The 20,855-nt window shown below is 38.9% G+C and overlaps 1 protein-coding gene across 7 annotated transcripts in view; it reads left to right on the top strand.

The window, feature by feature from the left end:
• The first annotated feature begins 294 nt into the window (after nt 1-294).
• The window catches only part of LOC118220876 (SH3 and multiple ankyrin repeat domains protein 1-like), a 113,039-nt gene continuing 92,478 nt past the window's right edge, over nt 295-20,855 (top strand). For all 7 annotated transcript variants that reach the window (XM_035405260.1, XM_035405262.1, XM_035405256.1 and 4 more), the window contains exon 1: nt 295-667. The gene's annotated coding sequence lies outside the window, so the exon portion shown is untranslated. The remainder of the gene's footprint in view (nt 668-20,855) is intronic.

Below are 20,855 nucleotides of genomic sequence, written 5' to 3'. Positions count from 1 at the left end.
GCTGAAGACTTCCCTTCATAACTTAAAGCGAGGAACATGAAAGCAGAATATGAAAATAGAGTATGGGAGGTTGTAAAGGAGAGGTGGATAAACCGTGTTTCTGGGTAATGACAGGGATACAAGAGAGCTGGAGAGTGGGAGGCAGGATAGGAAGCTCTGTCAGGGGGGAGGGGTGGGAGTATGACTGAAATGGAGAGGTTGGGAGGGAGGAAAATGAGGGGAACAAACCAACCAACCAGCTGAAAGAGATCAGGGCTGTTTGAATATGCTGCTGTGAAGAGGAAAGGAGGGAGAGAGAGCGTGCGCGAGAGAGAACGAGAGAGACACAGCAAAAGGGAGAGGGAGTGAAAAAGGAAGGCTGATAGTGAAGACCAAGGAAATAGAGCTGCTAGTACTGTTATTATGGGAGGTCCCATTCAGAATAAAGGATGTGCAGTCATATGCACATAGCCTGCACAGGACTTAACAGGGTTTTACAGTACAAAATCTTTATAGTCTCACAGTGATTTTTCATCCACTTTTTCAAAAAAATCTGCCTGTTTCTCTCTCTCTCTCTCTTGTTTTTGCAACAGCTAGAGCCTGGGTCTTTCCTATTTCTTTCCTTTATCCTCTGTCACTTTCTCTGTGCATGAAGGCTTCTGCGAAAAGAAGAGGAGAACACTACACAGTAAGAAAGGAGTGTTTCTTTTTTCTATCTTCGTTTAAAAGAGTGACAGAGATGGTGATGGATGCAGAGAGTGCTAGACAGCTGGGGAGAGAGGGATACCACTGATGAGTAAAAGATGAGAGTGGGTATAAGAAGGGGAGAAATGGGTGGGGAAAGATGTAGATTCAAGTTACTGCATGTGTAAGTGTGTTTGTGTGTGTGCATGTCTTCTCTGTGCATGCAGAAACGATGAAGGCTTGAACAGAGAGAAAGCAGAGCCATGGAAAGAGCTGCTCTCGTACTATGCAAATACGATGAAAAGAATGAAGGATGAAAGGGAGGAAAGCAGGGTGGATGAGTGCTATGGCTTTGGGGACCAGTTCAGAGGGGACTGGCAAATGGTGTGTGCCAGTACTGGTGAACATGTGGGGAACTATTGTTGGGGATATATTTAGGGAAAAACATAAATTGTTTCTTATAAGAGAGAAAATAAGAAATGAAATGCTGATAAGAGACAGTGATGAAAGAGTTAATGAAGATGTGAACATGGGTGGAAAAGGCTTATGCGAGATTGGAGAGAGGAAGAATTGGGTTTGAGAGTGTAATTATATAGAGCATACCCGGCAGTCGTAACAGTGTGAGGGCGAGGCTTTTTTAAAGGGACCTGCAGTCAAATATTCTGTAATACTGTACACTGATACACACCCACTCACATAAACTGGCATGCTTTGAAATTTGTTCACACAAGTGCCATGTATTGAAGCTCATATACTGTGCTAACAAACTGATTCACAGCAGCGACAAACAAATGCATTCACACTGAAATTAATGTTTCCACCATGTTGCACACACTGCACAGATACAGTACAGTAATGTGAAGACCTGCACACACACACACACACACACACACACACACACACAAAGCATTGCATACCGAGATATACATATTGACACATCAAACTGAGTGGCACAGAAGTGTGTACTTTGGTGTAGAGAGACTGAAATGTGTATAAAACTGTGAGAGAGTAGTGTTGGCTTTTCACCGTTTTTGAGGAGAGTAGGAGGTAATGCTGAAAAAGTGATGACAAATGAAGGAATATGACAACTCTCATCTAAGGACATGCTCATCTATGGGCTATCCAGAGAACCTACCCACAGTAATTATCTACTGTATCTATTTATAGCATCAATCTGTCTCTAATGTGTATCTTTCATCACTGTCAGTCTCCCCATTTGCCTCGCTCATTGTGCACACTGCCCATGGAGAGCATGTAGGTAGGTCACTGTATGGGGCCAACATAATTATACACTGAAGTGCCTTGAGAGAGAGGGATGGAGGAAGAGAGAGAGAGAGAGAGAGAGAGAGGGGCACAACTAAACTTCTGCTAAATCATAGTAAGAAACATGCAGGCAAAGCTTTGTCAGATAATACAGGCATAGTTCGACCAGTCAATGTAGCTGGGAGAGAACCACACTGTTGGATGAGGTGTACATCAAATTCACACTGAACTGAGAGAGAGAGAGAGGTGAAAGAGAGAAAAGGAGAGAGAGGTGAGAGAGAGAGCACTGGTATGACATGGTTACAAAGGGAAAAATTAATAGAGAAACAGAAAGCTGAGATTTTCCCCTCCTTTTCACTTATGTTTCTGAAGTGTTCTCTGTTCTCATTCTCAGCCCCTACTCCCCCCACTGAAGAGTGGAGAGTGGTATCTCTTGCCCCAACCCCCAAACTCCCCCCGACTGGTGTGTCAGGAATCCTGCTGGATAGTTCCTTTTGTACTTCAAACACTCCTTTCATGACATTTTCATACACACTGACAAAATACGGTCTTACATCTGACAGAGAGAGAGAGAGAGAGGGAAGGCAATGGCTCACACCTGCAGATTTGCACATTGATGTGTTGTTTCAAAGCGCTGAAATCAACACTTTGACTGACTCACAAACTGAAATCAGTTCAGATTTATTGATACAACATTGTTATATATGGTTACATTTATATCAATTATTACTCATCTCATATGATACACAGCCTACATTTTTAGTAATACATAAAATAACATACATGATTTTGGTATTAACATTCATAAACAATTTCATTACAAGAATAATTTACAAGTAGTTCCTGGCTGCCCGCACATAGTGCCAGGCGGTTACTATGCAATGTTTGTTAAATTATCTTTTGTTCAGGCAAATTGGCTAGCTAGCAAGCTTGCGTTAGTTAGCTAACAAGAGATTATGCCTTATTGATAATTATTTGTACATTTCCATTTATTGTGCAAAAACTGAAAAACTGTCCAACATCAGTGGGGTCATGTTGTGTAGGCTGACTCATTTTGTTACGTGGAAAAGGCGCATTGCTCCGTATGGCGAGGATGCTTCTTCATTTTCTTTGATCCCCGAGTTTCATTTGGCAATAGCTCAGAAGAGAGCTTCTCGCACTTAAACTGGCAGTATACTCAGTAAGAAGAAAGAACTTCAGGATTGAGAACCACAGGCAAACATGTCCACGAACACTAGCTGCGGTTACATGCACACTTTTTAAAATTCGGATTAAAATCATTCCGATTGAAGATTTCGGGTCAACTGTTTACATGGGATGTGATCTAATACGGTCTAGTGTTTACATGCGCCGACGCATTTAATCGGAACAGCTGTGTGACATGCGCATGAGTGTTGAATTACTTGAATAACATGAATTACTTTGTAAAAAGGGAAGTTGGTGGGGTATGATCCACTTTTGTTGTTGTGGGATTTAGCCTTGTAATAGGTGGTCTTCAAAGTTTTCCAGCAGTTTATAATTTGTTCAATGCTTCGGTCTATCCCGGCTTCATTCATTTTTTCGTGGACTTTGTATAGATCATTATTTTTTTATTTTCCTACCGTCTAGGCGTCCAATAATGTTCAATTCTTTCAGAGTCTGGATTAAAAACTGTGGTCCAGTTCTGCTTGGAAGCCGCCATTTTTTGGAAGTGGAGAGAAACGAACGTCACCACGCATTTACGTCAAGGCGGTGGGCATGCACAAAAAGAACGCAGCCAGAAAATAATCAGTTTCATCATTTACATGGTACAATTTTTCTTTTGATCGGTTTATGAAAAGGTTTAAACTACCCCTCTGGTTTGGGCCTGTTTATTCTGATTGAGGTGTTTATATGGAGCATTTTCATTCTGCTTGGGCTTTTGAACTGATTTTAATCGGAATATTAGGCTCCATGTAAACCCAGCTACTGTTGTCGGTATACTCAGTGAGAACACTGCACCGTTTAAAGTCACTCCTCACTGCTGGGGAGTAAATAATTATGAGGCAGCTATTAACTGGGGCTGGAATCTCGCCCAGACCTCCATCTTGCGGCTACGCCATGGATGTATAAAGAGAAGGGCTACGCGAGATCACAACACAAAACCAAAAGTTTAAAGTGTTTAAAGTGGCTTTAGTTTATCTAGCTATACAATAGAATTTAAAAAAATGAAGGAGATGGTACGTTCACCCTCTAAATCAGAGTAGGACGGAGAATGGAGAGTTTTGCCTGTACATGCGCAAATGCGGAGTTTAGACAAGGGGGTCCACTTTGTATTATTTCCGAATGTATGCTAGGCGTTTTGATGACTTGCTGAAACGAGTAGCACCATTCATCAAACATGCGGGAACTCACATAATTCCCATCTCTACAGAAGGGAAATTGGCGTTGACCCGCCTTACATTAGCATGTGAAGTCTGCCCTCTGAACTCTCAACCGTGACGTAACAATCCATGTGATATTTGGACCAATAGCTGAGAGGGGGAGGTCGGAGAACAAGAAAGACATTTTCTAAAAGTTCTCCCTGGAGGCCGTCGCACACTGCACCATGAGAACACACAACACCGCGTCTTTTTGTTCTTCAGTTGTTCTCATTGCGTCTTTTTGCTCGAAAAGTTCTACTTCTTACAAAGTATACTGCCTACTTTACAGACATAATCTCTCTTGCCTCAAGCCCTGCATCAGATAGTTTCAAATGTACAACCTGAATGATAAACTTGCCATGTGTGTGTTGGGGAAACTGCTTCTACATACTGAAGAATTGTGAGGACAGATAATTAAATGTGTCTGTTTCAACTATACTCACATGACGTACCAATAAATGCAGTGAGGTTTCGTCAGGTTTATTCAGAACAATCAAGTTCAACAACCCATAAGAATTCTAACATCTGAGCCTTAATCAATCTCATAAAATGTTTTAACAATGTAAAACAATATGGTCATGGAGTTTGCAGTTCTAGACCAACACACACATGGCAAAACAAATACAACAAACAGCAGTAAAATTACTTAATCAGGTATTACATGTTTTCTGCTATTCTATGATTTGATATCAGTGTTAAATAAAATGTGTTTCAATAACGGCAATAAAAGGGGAGTCCAGTCCTTAATTCCGTTAGGTGATGCGTCAGCTCGTCAGCTAGTCCAAGGTCCATGGCAAGTGTAAAGGGACTCTTGAGGAACTACTTCTTTGAAGCCGGGCTCGTGACAGTTCCAGGAAAGACTACCTGGGGTTTTCACAAATCTTCCACTTGGTTCCAGCTGAAAGAGTGGTACAGAGGAAAAATATGCAAATACTTGTTCCTCAAAACAGCTGTCGGAGGCTTTCGATAAATGCCTGCGGATAAAAGTGTCTGCCAAATAAATAAATGTAATGTAATGTAATGGAGGCACACAAACATTTGATTGGCTTGTAGTAATGGAGCAGTCGATAAAACATGGATAGGTAGACCATTGATTACTGCTTTCATGTTTAAGCCTGTTAAATCTGGCTCCCCATTCCTCCAAAAAGGGGATGTTCCTTGCCCCAAGCTGATGCCTAATTGATCAAGCCGAGCATTTATTACAAGGTCACAAGACCTTGGTTGACAAGTAAAGGTTAATGGTGAACATGACTCAGTAGAGGGTCAGTTCCATGGTCAGTAAGTCAGAGGCTACAACCCTTCCTGTGTGTAGTCACATTGTTACAAGTGTTTACAAGCTACTCCTGCCTACATGCTAAGGTTGCTACTATTGGTCAATGGGGTTTCCCATTAAGAATTAGAATGAGCTAATGCTAACTTTGTGGAAGCTGCTTAGTTAGCATTAACTGTTATCATAATCAAATTTATCTCCCTAGCTCTGTCTTGCTTTTTAAAATGATCTGCTCATGCAGTGTAGACACAGTGTCTTTCTAGTCCCTCTAGAATGCAAGCTAGCTGTGCTAGGCTTGCTTTCACTCACGTTACCTAGCTAGTATTAAAATTCAGCTGGGTTTTAGGTAAAAATGGCCTCAAGGCATGCTTGTTATTCCAGCTAGCTAGTTTGCCAACTATTTAATTATATTCAAACTATAAACGCAATTGTTCACAAGGATACAAAACAAAATGCGTTAAATATGGAATGCCTCTACTACTGTCCAGATAAGGGACAATTCTGTATTTTACTGGATGGTTGGCAACCCTAAATCAAGCTATAGGCTACATGAATTAGAACTGTGATTCAATGTTGCTGATAATTGTGATATTTGACATGGAAAAAGGGAGGGGGTGTATGCAGGCACAAAATGGCATTCGATCGAAAATAATGTTGTCGCTGTTTAACTGCTTTCGAATGTCGGATTTTGTAGCAAATTGATTTTAGAACTGTTAAAGGGCCGAGGTGTCCCGTCATTGAAAATTAATGCACACCCTTGGACCAATTAGAATCGAGTATGTCCCATTCAAGGTTTTTTTGTTTCCCGATCTGAGCAGGGATGTGTCCAATGGGGCCAATAGGGAACGGCCACCTCTGAAATTTGATTGGCCACCCCAGGTGCCTCCCCTAGTTTTCCACCTAAAATAGAGCACTATCATTGGCTAACATAACTGTTGGTGAAAGTGTGCCCCCCTCCCCCCTTACTGAGTCTGTGACCCACTGAAAAGTGCTTATTCAAATTTACTGTGTGCCATATGTGTTCAATGAATGTGAAATTTCCCTTTGACTGATTATAAACAGCAACATTTGTGGAACACACTACAAAGAAATGTCATCACTGGGCATGCAATATAATTTCATACTGTTGAGTACAGAAAAAAAGTGCTGTTTTATTGAAGTACTGGAGTGTACGATTACATATTTAGCTGTGTGTACCAAAGTGTGTGCTTTTGCATTATGTAATTTGTTCCTCTTCTAATATGTCTAATGGACTAAACATTTTTCAGAGGTTTTGAATAGGTTTTCAGACCCCTACTGTACATACCCATTTCCCTATACTGATGAAAAAATGAAAATGGTGCAGAAATTAGTTTCAAGAGTCAAAACAGTTTATTTGTAGTGAAATATATAATTATTTTATAATTTTCAGCAATTCACAATTTAGCTGTTTTGGATGGATTTTGAGACACTAAGGCACAGGGTATACTGTTTACATTTTACTCCATTGTGCTTTAAAACTTCATTCAGCAAGGTCCTGAGAATGAATGGAAGTTAATTTGGAGCCAGACAAGCAGGAGGAATGGCAATGCAGTTAACGGTGACAAGGGATAGCTGATGCTTCTGGTATTCATGCTATGCAAATACATTGGGGTAGGCTCCACAGAATTAGGCTACTATACCAAAGTGAAATATCTCTTTAAATAATTATTTTGGCTATGAAATATGAAGGGGTGGCTCCACAAAATCAATTTTGTTAAACCAAAGTGAAATATCCCTTTAACACAATTTAGTTATCCTCTGTGTTATTTATTGGCCTCGTCACGTTCTTGTGGAAAAGTTTCCTGCCTTTTAAAAGTATCATCCAGTGTTTTCTGTTTAGCTTAACTACGAATAGTTGGAGTGGTGTGTCTTCAGATACTTAATCCAAATCATTGTAACAAGAAGCTGTGGTAATGCCGCCCCTTGAAAAACCGCCATTGAAAATGTTGCGACTGGCCCTAGGGCTGCTTTTGGACTTTGTATACGTTCCACACACCAGACATCGTAACAGATATCAATCTGTTTTTTTCTGCTGCATGCTGAAATCCTAAATTACAGATAGCAAGCTAAATAATAGCTCACCTTCTAGCTTCCTGTTGGGGTTTAATGAAAAACCGCTCAGTTTATATGTGTATCCACATAGCTAGCTTACGTTAGCTATCTATTTCACAACGTTCTTAGAGACTAGCCTTCTTAGCTACTAGCTTACAGGCTAGTACGTTAACTAACGTTAACTATCTACTGTAATTCTCAACATTTATTCAGTATTATTAACCATTCTTGACATGTCTTAATCACTTTGCTAGGTTTATAAGTGCATTCACCTAGCTAGCTAACAATAACTATCTGTATAATTCACAACTGATAGCTAGCTGGCTAGTTAGGTACACAGATAGCCACTCAGAGCTGGCATGGCAATGGCATAACATTCCTGCAATTTTAATGCAAAAATACATAAAAGTCTTTTTTTTTGAGAAATGTTTTGAGGCATGAAGTCTCAAGAACTTTTTTGCTGTTTTCAGGGTGCATACTGAAAAACGTTATGGCTTGTTTAAGTAGGAGACACAATGCGTGTTCTTTTAAGCCTAACAATCTATACACTGTTAGAAACATTATTTCATTGGTTAAAATGCTATTCTTACAGCTTGCCATTGGCTGGCTGTGTACTGGGCAGGTTGAGTCATTGCTTGTTCGAGGCTGCTCCCATTTGCTATACCAAGGGACTGCTTGGCCATTACTCATCAAAAAAGCTAAAACATTGGCATCATAAAATAGTTTAATGAGATAGAATCATGAGTTTTAACACTTTCAAACACTATATCATGTGGCCAGATTGATATTCACCCCCCCAAAAATGGAATGAATTTAAATAAACCCTCTCAGGCCCGAAGACAGGCCAGTGCCAGAGAAGGTATAATAAACCATTGGGGGTGAGGAGTCTCCTTTTGTTTTTCTGCCATTTATTTCCCTAAGCGCTGAAATGGGAACGAGTGCCGCTGTTGGCCAGAATCAAGGTGTGCTTGTTGCCTATTTTTAAATAAATAGTGGATCTTGGCTTTATTTCCATTCTGTGGGCTCTGCTGCCCATGGCACTAGGGGGCCATGGGCAGCAGAAAAATGCACTTTTTGTACATCGCTTTGGATGAAAGCATCTGCCAAATAAATGTAATGTAATGGAAAGTCGTCAAGGACAAATATCTAAAATACTGTACGTTAGAGATTCATTGTTGCAGTATTTACTAGCCGACATCAGGCAGCTTGCTGCCAAAATGTTGGCTATTAAATACTGTATCAGAGAAAAGACCTTTCTTTTTCAGTTTTACTTACAAGTTCCTTAGTCTGAATTCCTCAGGCAAGGTACGCATTTTCTTTTTCACTTCAGAGATTCATCATTCCCATTATGAAAGATAAATAAAATTATCCTTCCCATCAACAATTTTATATATATATTTATAAGAGGCAGATACGTACTAGGCTTTTTGATTAGCCATCAGTTTGACCTGCAGTTGAACTGCTTCCTCTGTGGGCATTCACTGGCACCACACTCTGTTTTTATGCTAATGGCACAGCATCAAAATAACTCTGGCTTATGTAAGTCAAGGGCACCTAGGCACACGCATACCTTGGGAAAGTGTTTTGTTGGAAATTCCAAGTACTAAAGCAGCTTTGCAATGGCTATCTGCTACCTGCTACATCCTAAAACATTCAATTAGTTGCAGGGGACTTGGAAACTAAATGCAGAACAATTTAGCGAGTGCAGTAGATATGTCTTTGCAATGAGTGAACTCAATGCTTTCTGCTGAATAATACTTGCAAAAATATGAAATGGCATTGTGGAGGTTTCTTTGTGAAAGACAGGTGTCCTGTCACTGTACTCATAGAAAACAGACAAGAATTCCACCAGTCAGAGAGGTACTCATGTTTGGAACAACCAATAGATCAACACTGATGGTAGATTAATTTGAGGAAGTATATCCAGAAATGATCACCAGCAGCATTGTTCCATTTGGTGTTGCCAGCATTCTCTGGGGTTGGTGGAGATCCTCTGTCTTTACTACCAGTAAGGGGACGCTACAACTATCTAAACCCTATTTATTATCCCCAGTCCTAGCAGAGTTGCCTCATGGGTATCACAGAGAGCTCTCAGAGCTGCTCACTTGCAATTAATTAAAACTGAGAAAATGCCAAATAGTGCTGTATATTCCAATTGATTTGAAACAAACTCTTCTGGAATTAAGTGTGTGCTTCGCTTTTTTTGTGATCAATTTTCTGAATTAATTTTATAAAGCATGTATGCAAAGAGTGCTTTCAAAAAGAATATATAAGCAAGTTGTTGAAAGTTGCTGAACATAAAAGCTGATCAAAACAGGGTAACTTAAGATCAGGGCATTGTCAAGTGTGCCAGGTTCATATTAGAGCAGCTAGCAAGCAGTCCAGGCTTCTCCAAGTAGGCAAAGGAGGCACGGTGAAGTAATGTCTGAGGTACATTTTGGTGTTCTGGTTCCTTTCAGGGACACAAATTCTCTGACTCATTTCCCTAAAATGATTCATTCCCAGATTCGGTTCCTTCTCAGCTCTCGTTCTGACTCCCGCGAATGAGAACGAGAGTCATGCAGTGACAGTGACTGATTCCGACTTCTGACTCGCATTCCTAGGGCAAGAAATGTGACATACTGTGCTTTGTATGTGAATTACTACAAGAGCCTAGCACGGACTGACACTGTTATTATGCGATTCAAAAACATTTTTGAAACATTTTGCCGATTTTATAATTTATACCCTATATGGACATGTTTTCTTGCAATTCACTCAAGTAGCATTTACTGTTAGCTCGCAAATAAATGGCACAAATTACTACTAAATTATATGCAAATGACAGAAGGGTTGATGATAACAATATAATGGCTATAGGCTTAGATTAAATATTAAAATTAAGAGCACATTAATTAGCAATGTGAGACAATTACTTACAAATTTCTGGCTTTATTTGTGCAAACGGTATGTAGTGAATCAAACGGTTTGTAAAATAACTAGCTAAAATTGAGATTTTACATTTCAGTTTAACACTCTTTATCTTCATAGTCGGTGGCTGTCCTAATTTTATGACTTCTACTGATGCCATGCATCACTAAGTTCAGGAACTGAACTGTTGTTACTTCGGTCACACCGACGGGAGGGGCTCAGAGCGCAAAGCACGCCCCGCTCAAGCGGATCAATGCTGTCGTTGGCTAATGGCTACTACAGACAGAGCCCAGTGGTGAAAATGCTTAAATAGGAGGGGTAGCTGCAGCTTCAGCAAATGGCAAGTTCCAAATTTGACTTACTGAATGAAAGAAACAAATCCATACATGGATGGGAGTCAGTTCCTTTCATGCACCAGAAATATTAGTTCAAAAGGAACAAATCATTCACGAACGACACACCACTTGGCGACGTTGGTATTTCTCTGGGATGAGCATACCTGTAGACCTGCAGAATTATGGATTTCATTTAAAGGTATTCAGTGTATTTAGTTTTGTATACCTATAGGGAATTTGTGCATTTGTTCCCTTCGCCGCAATACCTTGTTAGAGACAGTTAGCTAGCTAGATAATAACAGCTAACCAGAGCAGATCGGCCTTAAGTAGAAGATATTACAGATAAGTTGGCTACTTGAGTTTTTATGCTTTGCTAACATTTTCACGGTGTGCAATGGTTAAGGAGTATACTATTTGTATGCCTTGTCAGTGTAACCAAATTCTCTAAGTGTATTGTGATGTGATGTACAGCAAATACTTATCTTAGCTAATTATGCAATACCTTCATATCTTGGCGACACATTATATGCCTTGCTAATAAATCATCTTGAATAGCTCTGTTGGGAATCTTCTCCCTTGTGAAACCTAGTCGGGACCGGTGAAGTAACACATTGAGGACCACTTTCCAATTGAAAAGGTTTTATTACGATGCACAAAGGGAGACTCGCCACGGTCTGAATCACAACGAGACAGCTACAAGTGAGGGTTTAAGTATTGTGTTGCAATCAATGATTGAACTCTATATGTGGCCATCTGTCTCTAACAATGGGAGGCTGTTACAGTGTGTGTGTATGTGTGTGCGTGTGTGTGTGTGTGGGAATGTGTATTGAGAATGAAGTTAAGACACAGAAACCAACTTAAAGCTAACCTTAATTGTTCAAACCTATCAGCTCAGTAATATTTTTTGTTTCCATTTGCAGCAGTTAGCTAAGACAGGACAGCATTCAATTCAGGACGTTCCCATGGCATGGTAAACATTCAGTCGTTTGATTGAACATTAACATTAAGTTACCCGAAGTGGCTCAAGCTGGACTTATGTTTTTTTGTGAGAGCTGTTTCCGTGCCAGCCTGCACAAGCTGCTGCGTCCTTTTGGCGTCTTCATATAGACCACAGAAGTGGGGTGTGTCTTCTGTTACCAATAAGTATAATTGTCCCTGTCGTTTGCCATAGGTATTTACAGATACCTTAAATACCTTAAATAGATACCTTAAATATAAGCAACTTGTCCAAAATACACCTATGGACCACCATAATGCAAAACAATAAAATAGTTTCTAATAGTAAGTAAAGACATTTATCGAATGAAATGTTTTGTGAATTAAATGTCTTTACTGGCCATAGTATGCAAGAAGCCTACATTTCCATACAGCATTGAGTTCAACGACATAATTTTCCTGCATTTCAGCCTACCCTAGTCCTAATCTAGCTAGCTAATGTTATGGCAGTTACAATAAACAACTTTGCATTGTTTTTTAAGGTTGACAGCAAGAGCATTAATATGTGTGAAAACCATTAGAATTCAGGCCATGTTGGAGTCACTATCAGGGGCAGTTAACTGGGCTGTTAGGGTTACAATGCTCCCGGTAGGGGTATGTAGTTTCTCATTAGGTAAAAAACCAAACTACGGTCTACGGTCAAAAATTACGCCAAATTCTCATCTTTTTTTGTTGTTCGGTACCTTTTCACTATTTTAAAAATGTCTGGGAGGTTAATAGCTGGTGTGACATGTTTTTATATAGTTGTTAATACCAAAATGTGAATAGAGAAAATGGCTACATGAATATGATTTCCTGGTACTAACTTCTGGCATCACAGACATCACAGGTCTCACAGCAAGAAGGTTGTGAGTTCAAATCTCGGCTTGGGGCCTTTCTATGTGGAGTTTGCATGTTCTCCCCGTGTCCGCGTGGGTTTCCTCCGAGCACTCCGGTTTCCTCCCACAGTCTAAAGACATGCTGGTAGGCCGATTGGAGACCCTAAATTGCCCATAGGTATGAGTGTGTGAGTGAATGGCGTGTGTGCCCTGCAATAGAATGGTGTCCTGTCCAGGGTGTATTCCTGCTTCTCGCCCAATGCATGCTGGGATAGGCTCCAGCACCCCCTGCGACCCTGCTCAGGATAAGCGGGTATAAATAATGGATGGATGGATGGACAACACCATGGAAGTAATGGTCAAGCAAATTTAGACAACCAGTGTAAAAAGTACTATGGTTTAACAGGCACAACTGCTTGAATATTACATTATATACTTTTCTCTTTAAAGTAATAAGGACAGAATGAGCAGAAGCTATTATAATCAATTTATAATGCCTCCCTGTGGACTAATTTTCAATTAGCTGTGATAAAACAGCCCTGATAATTCTGTGCTGCTTAAAAATCATACCTAGAGCAAGCTCAAATCAGCCAGACCTGTCAATCAATTTGATTGTCTCCAGAGGCAACATTTCTGCATGTGAGAGACACGTGTTCTCCACTGTCCCACTGTTATTTTGCCTCATTTGAATTATTGAGAAACCCTCCATAGTGTGATTTAGAAAATCATATTAAACCAGAAGAAAACAAAAGAAGCCCAACCATACACTGCCTTGAGCCTGCTGTCCAATAGATGACTTGATCTTCTGTGACCCAGCATGTTGGTATTAGGGATCAGGCATGGCAAGTGAATAAAAGACTAGATAAGAGCATTTAATTCCTACTGATGAACCATTTGGCATGGACTGTGTGATTATTTATATGGCACTTCTGTCAGCAGCAGCTTGGATATCAGCATCAGCAGTTAAAAGTCTAAATTAATTATAATAGTGGAAATACTGGTACATATAGCCTGAGCTGATATAGTCTGGCCTGTGCAGCTGATACCTGCTACCAGCAGCTGTGGTCATGGTGGCAGCTGGTCTTCGCCGTGTTACACTAAACCCATTGATTCAGTGCAATAGTGACCCCCATTTCTTAAAGGAATGTTTCAGACTAAAATCATTTAGGGTGAAGTGCTGCTTTAACCATTCAATCCTCCCTTGCAAAAGTCTTGTGACAGTATTGTAAAACAAAAAGTACAAGAGATCCCAGTACAAGATATTTCAAGATATTCTTACATTTACACTTACAAACTGCTCTTTCAAATTACACAAGTTTTCAGTAAGTCCCTAAAAAGATGGCTTTTGCAAAACATGCAGTTGTGCCCTCTTACTGGTAAGATTGCAACTATAAAATGTTTCCAACTTTTTCATCATTGCCCTAACAGTCCTTACTGGTATGTTTAACTGCTTATGTATTTTTAATACCCATGAACTGATTTGCGTAGGTCAACAAGCATCTGTCTCTTGATTTGACTTTTATTGACTTTCTCCATGGAGATGGATGACAAAGGGAATTTACATGCGTTTTGCTTCTCTTCATCTAGCAGATATTGTGATAAAGGATAGATAACATAAACTACAGACAAATAAGGTAGCTGCCCCTGATGGCATATACCCAAGGGGACTCAAAGCGTTGGGTGAAATCATCTTTAAACCACTGGCAGGTATTTTTAGACTGTCTTTAGCAACTGGAGAAATACCTGCGGACTGGAAGCAAGGTAATATAGTACCAAGATGTAAGAAAGGGGACCGATCCAGGAAACTACAGGCCTGTCAGTTTAACTTGCATCACATGTAAAATACTGGAATCTATAATTAGAGACAGAAGAAGTTAGAAGAAGTGTTATTCATAATAATAATAATACACTTTATTTATATAGCACCTTTCATATCATAAAATACAGCTCAGTGCTTTACAAGAGAAACAATAGAAATCAGTACCACATGTATTAAGATAAGAGAAAAATAGAAATATAATAAATTGATAATGATAATAGCAGAAATGACGTAAATTAAAAATAAAAATAAATAAACAATAAAGAAAAAATAATAATACTAATAAAATAAAAATAAAATAAATAAAATAAAATAATAGTAATAAAATAAATTGATAATGATAAAAACAATCCTAAGATTTAAAAAAAAGCATAAAACAAGTATAAGAAATATAAAAGAAATATAAAATAATAACAATGGTGTTAAAATAAAAAGGTGAAATTAATTGAAAGCAAGATCATAAAAATGGGTTTTGAGCTGTTTCTTAAAACTATCAACAGAGGTTGCTTGTCTTATTTGTAATGGGAGTTTGTTCCAAACCTTTTGAAAATAACAACATCCTGAAGGATAGCCAGCATGGTTTTTGCTAGGGAAGGGCATGCCTGACAAACGTTTTGGTATTCTTTGAAGAAGCTACCAAGTGTTTTGACTGTAGCAAGTCTTATGATATTATATACTTAGATTTCCAAAAAGCATTTGATAAGGTACCACATGAGAGACGTATTAGCAAAATGAAACCGTAGGAATTATAGGAGATATTTCAGAGTGGGTTCAGAGCTGGCTACCAGGTAGAACACGAATAGCAGTAGGAAGAATATTATCTGAGCAGGGAACTGTGGAAAGTGGAGTCCCAAAAGGATTGGTGCTGGTACTCTACTACTCTTACTCATTTATTTCAATGACCTTGACAGGGACATAGAAAGTACATTAGTCAAATTTTCAGATGATACAAAATTAGGTGGCCTAGCTAATATTTTGGAATCTATTAAATTAATCCAAGAAGACCTAAACAACATCCAGAAGTGGGCGGAAGCCTGGCAAATGAAATTCAGTGGAGACGAAAGTAAAGTTCTGTATGTGGTAAATAAAAACATAAGGAAAGTTTACTTTATGGGAGCAACAAAACTGGAATATGCCCAATTTGAGAAGGACTTGGTTGTAAGCAATGGTTGATCAAAGCCTTTTGGGTTCTAGGCACTGTGCTGTAGCAGTAAAAAAGGCCAACAGGATGCTGGGATATATTGCCGAAAGTATAAATCAAGAAAGTTATACTTATCTTATAAAATACATTTGTTAGACCACACTCAGAGTATTGTGTGTAGTTCTGGGGACCATGCTACAAGAAAGATATAGAGGCTCTGGAAAAGGTTCAAAGAAGGGCAACCTAACTGATTTCTGATATGAAAGATAAAAGCAATGAGGAAAGACTTAAAGTGTTCTCTTTGAGCTTAGTAAAAGGAGATTTAGGGGTGATTTGATTGAGGCTTTTAAATTCATAAAAGGGATTAACAAAGTGAACTACCAGAAATTCTTCAGCTTGAGTTTTGTTAGTAGAATTGGAACATAAATGAAAATCAGCATAAGGTACAATCTGTGCAGACATTAGGAAGATTTTTTTTCATGCAGAGAGTAGTCAATGTCTGGAATAGCCTGCCAAGTCATGTAGTAGAGGTAGAACACCAGGCTTGGTACAGTGTTGGATACTATCTAGTCTAGTCTAGGTAATCAGAGCACTAGGTACAATTTAGTTAGAAAAATGGCAAACATTGTTGGGCTGAATGGTCATTATGTTATGTTATGTTATGAGAATTCATTTGTAGCGGTTTACTTAGAGTATGTGTCCGGGTAGGGGAATTATTTATTAAACTGCATTGTAACTATTAAAAGGTTATTAAATTTTGATGCGCATACAGAGTTCACATTTTGTGTTTCGGCAATTTATTTCATTTATTTATTTATTTATACTTTGGTCGTGAATGCAAAAGGAACCAAAACTGAAACCATATTTACAGTAATGGTCTCAGTTACATACTGTACAAACCTTTATGCTGTCAGAATGATTTGGAGGTTAATATAATCACATACAAATTCTAAGCATAAGTTAAGGGCTTTGAAGTAATTGGTGCCTGATATCCATTTCTAAGCAGAATGATTTTTGCCAATTTCAATTAAAGTAAGTTGGCCCTAACTGTTAACTGTAACTGTTACTATATGAGTAGTGTTATGGCAACCTTTCTGTGGTGCTGTTTCTCCCTCCACCTCCAGCCTTCTTTTTTCAAAATAATTTTTCTATGCTCATCTCTGTCAACAGTGAAAAGTTAACATTTAAGCGAAGTTTGCTGGGTGAATGCTGGATTGGTTTAGCTAACATTAATCCAAATAATGTTGATAACTTTGGTTAGGGCAGGGGACTTTTTCTTTTGAAGAAACAATGCATAACAACAGCTTTGTTACTTTGACATTTCAAAGAAAAAATAACAAATTCAAAAGTATAGTGTGTTACTTCTAGGAATAAGCAACTAAATATCGAAAAATCTTTTTTGGGTGGGGGAAAACCAATTTGGGTGGGTCACCCAAATAAATTGATTGTATAGGAGACACTACAGCCTTTTCCCCTCATTTTCATTAATGGTGTCAATAAATATGTACTCTACAGAATCTACATGCAAAGGCGGTATGAGTGATGTACTTTTCAGCAAAAGATGAATTGAACATTTATTCTTCACGCCAGCATTAAGAGTGACCTTGTGACTGGTAACAGAGGAGGAAACGGCAAGCGCAGGAGCCTGGGAGAATCAGAACAGGGAGCTTTCTTGTGTTCCCCGAAATGCTCCTTCATTTCACATCTAAGCTTAGTGCAGAAACAGCAATAAAGTTACCGTTCATGTCAGCAAAAGGTATCTTTCTGTCTGATAATGCAGAAATGAGATAATGAGACAGAGAAGGAGGGGGACTTTTAAAACCCAATGTTCTCCATTTTCCCAGGAGCCCCAGTCTATAGCAGATGAAATAGCAAGCTTGTGAGACACAGGGTTTCTTCATTACACGGTTAGGCACATGAGGTTCCTACAGCTTTGACATGACAAGAATATAGGCACTGAGTTGCCAAAGAAGGCACACAGCAAATGAGTTAATTACAATAAACTGTAATTACATAAGGGGCTATTAATTCAATAAGATCATTATAAATAAATTACATTGCAAATGTAAAGAACTCTAAAAAAAAACTATGCAGTGACACACTATCAGCCTAGCTGTGGTGGGTAGTTAGTCAATGAGCTTCCAGCACTGTACAGTCTGCTCCCTCATGTTTTGCAGGACCTGTAGAGCAACTGTGCATTCTCTGAACGCTGTTGTATTTATGTTTCCTGGGTGTATCTATTGGTTTGTATGGCATAGCTTATTTTAAAGAAATTCTGTCGATAAACAAGCATGTCAGGAGCCTCATTTCATCATAAAAAATTGGTTTCTGTTTTATAGTATTCTTATCATCATTATTCATCTCTAAAAAGGCAATATTGTTTTAAAATGCAATCTGGGAGATCTGCTGTTGTTCTGTCTCATTCTGAAAAATCTCACACAGCCTGTCAAGTGCATGAAGCCACTAAATTTCATTAAATGATCATTCCCACAAATAAAGTAATTTTAAAAGAACATTTCAGTTTTGTGGTGATCTCCAAAATCCATAATTGAATGTAAGTGGGGGGGTGGGGGTGGGTGTATGTCAGATTCCAACTTCTTTGGCCTGTCTTTTCTGTGGATTAGGTAGATGATTAATTTATGTCTTCTGACTGGAGATCACGCGCACACACACACACACACACACACACACACACACACACACACACACAAATGAATGAATGAACACTGCATAACCTTCCAGATTTATCATAATCGCAGTCTGTAAGTATTTGGACAATGACACAATTTTTGTTGTGTTCTACTACAGTACATTGGATTTGAAGTGAAACCATGAATAGAATAATGAGGTGAATGTGCAGACTGCTTGAATTTGCTGGCATTTACACCTATATTGGGTTAACCTTGTAAGAATTTATACATAGCCCCCCCCCCCCCCCCCCCATTTTGGGGATCAAAACTAATTGGCCAATCGGCTGCTCAGCTGTTTCTTGGCCTGCTGTGTATTGTTGCATCACAAGTTACGCACTAGTAAGCTAATTGATAATCTAGAGTTGATTTTAGTTGTGGAATTTGATTTTGGAGCAGCATGGAGTGGGAAAATCCAAATAATTTGATCAGACATAGCCAAAACATTGTGTGTGTCAAAATTTGGTATGTTGTTAAGAAGCAAGAACGCACTGCTGAGCTCAGAAATAGCAAACAACATGGTATACCACAGAAGACTACTGTAGTGGATGACCAAAAAATACTCTCCATTGTAAAGAAAAACCACTATTCAACTATAAAACAGAAAAGGAACACTCTCCAGGATGTAGGCATAGATATTTCGAAGACAAAAAAGAAAAGATTACACCAGCATAACCTCAAATGGTTCTACTGCAAGGTGAAAACCACTGGTAAGCCACAAGAACAGAATGGCCAGTTTAGAGTTTGCTTTAAAAAAGTACTTTAAAAAAACCTGTAGAATTCTGGAACAATCTCTTATGGACAGATAAGATGAGTATTAACCCTTACCAAGGTGATGGAAAGCACCCCCTCACTCATCTTTAAAACATGGTGGAGGTAGTGTTATGACTTGGGCATATGTGGGTGCCACTGGTACTGGTTCACTTGTCTTTATTAATGATGAGATGGCAGGAGCAGGATGAATTCTGAAGTGTATAAAAAATAAGATCTGCTCAGATCCAACCAAATGCCTAAAACTCATTGGATGGTGCTTTAGCTTGCAAGACAGTGACCCCAAACACACTGCTAAAGCACAAAAGAGTTTTTCAGGGCCAAAAAGTGGAATGTTCTTAGCTGACCAAGTCTATCACCTGACCAACTGAGCATGCGTTTCACTTGCTGAAGACATGAGTGATGGTAAAGATCCCCCAAAACAAACAGGAACTAAAGTTGGCTGTTGTACAGTCCTGGAAGAGCATCACAAGTGAAGATAACCAGCGTCTGGTGATGTCTATGGGTTGCAGACTTCAGGCAGTCATTGAATGCATAGGGTTTGCAACCAAGTTCGAAATACGACTATTTTATTTAGGATGGTTACTTTGTCCAATTACATTTGGTTCTCTAAAATGGGGGATTATGTGCAAAAAGGGCTGTAATTCCCACTGGATATGGATGTAAATACCTTTAAATGAATGCTGACAGGCTGCACTTTAGCCCCATAATAATTATTGTTTCATTTCAAATCCAACGTGCTGGAATACAGAGCCAAAACAACAAAAATTTTGTCACTGTCTAAACACTTCTGGACTACACTGCATTTATTCTGCTTTGCTGGCCATAAGCAATCACTTTTATCAAGTGTCTTACAATATGAATATTTCTTACATAGAGGTTTGACACCATCCCAAACCAAGCACTGTATGCATTGAATAAGAGTACATTAATAATACTTGTAAGAGGGTAAGAGCAATAGTAAGCAGTTATTCTGTGTGTGTGTCTGTGTGTAAGAGAGAGAGGGTTAATTTGAGTAATTCAAAAAGGAGATATTGTGAGGTTAGTAAGAAATTTCTGAACAGCCAAATGTCTGTATTGCATAAATACAATACGCTGCACAATCTTTCTCCCTGTTGCACACACATCATTATCACAACACAGTGTTTACATTGATTAATTCTACAGTGGTCATTTATTTGATTATTCCTCTCATTTACATACCTGACAGCAGCAAAATAGATGTTAGTTGCAAAGTTTTCTGGTGCTTTAAAGTTTTGCTGCAATTCAAGACTTTTCAATGAACTTGTCATTGAGAGCATCCATTTGGCAGAGCTTATATATTGGCCTTTTCTCACTTTCAGCATCATCAACATATTGTACGTAGTAACAACCAGTTGTCCAAATACGATATGGATTATCCCTTTTTAATGATGAGCCTAAACTAATAAAGCATATACCGGCACACAACACGGGTAACTTTAATTGTTTTCATTTCACTTCATTTCTTTTCTACGCCAATCATTTCACATTGCCATGTCATAAAGTAATTCCATGAACACGGCTAATCGGCTAAATTTGATTTCCATCTACGTTCTGTCTGAACTGACTCAGATAACAGAGAATCTTCTTCATCTAAGCCGCGCATTAAATAATGACAGCCTTGTAAAACCCCTATATACTCCTGACTGTTGCTTTCCCCACAATCACTTAACGCATAACAAAACATGACAGGCAAGACAGGGACAG

The sequence above is a fragment of the Anguilla anguilla genome, chromosome 2, assembly GCF_013347855.1.
Source record: "Anguilla anguilla isolate fAngAng1 chromosome 2, fAngAng1.pri, whole genome shotgun sequence".
Classification (NCBI taxonomy): Eukaryota; Metazoa; Chordata; class Actinopteri; order Anguilliformes; family Anguillidae; genus Anguilla; species Anguilla anguilla.
The sequence above is the reverse complement of the archived record's forward strand: the minus strand, read 5'-3'. Positions and strand labels throughout refer to the sequence as shown.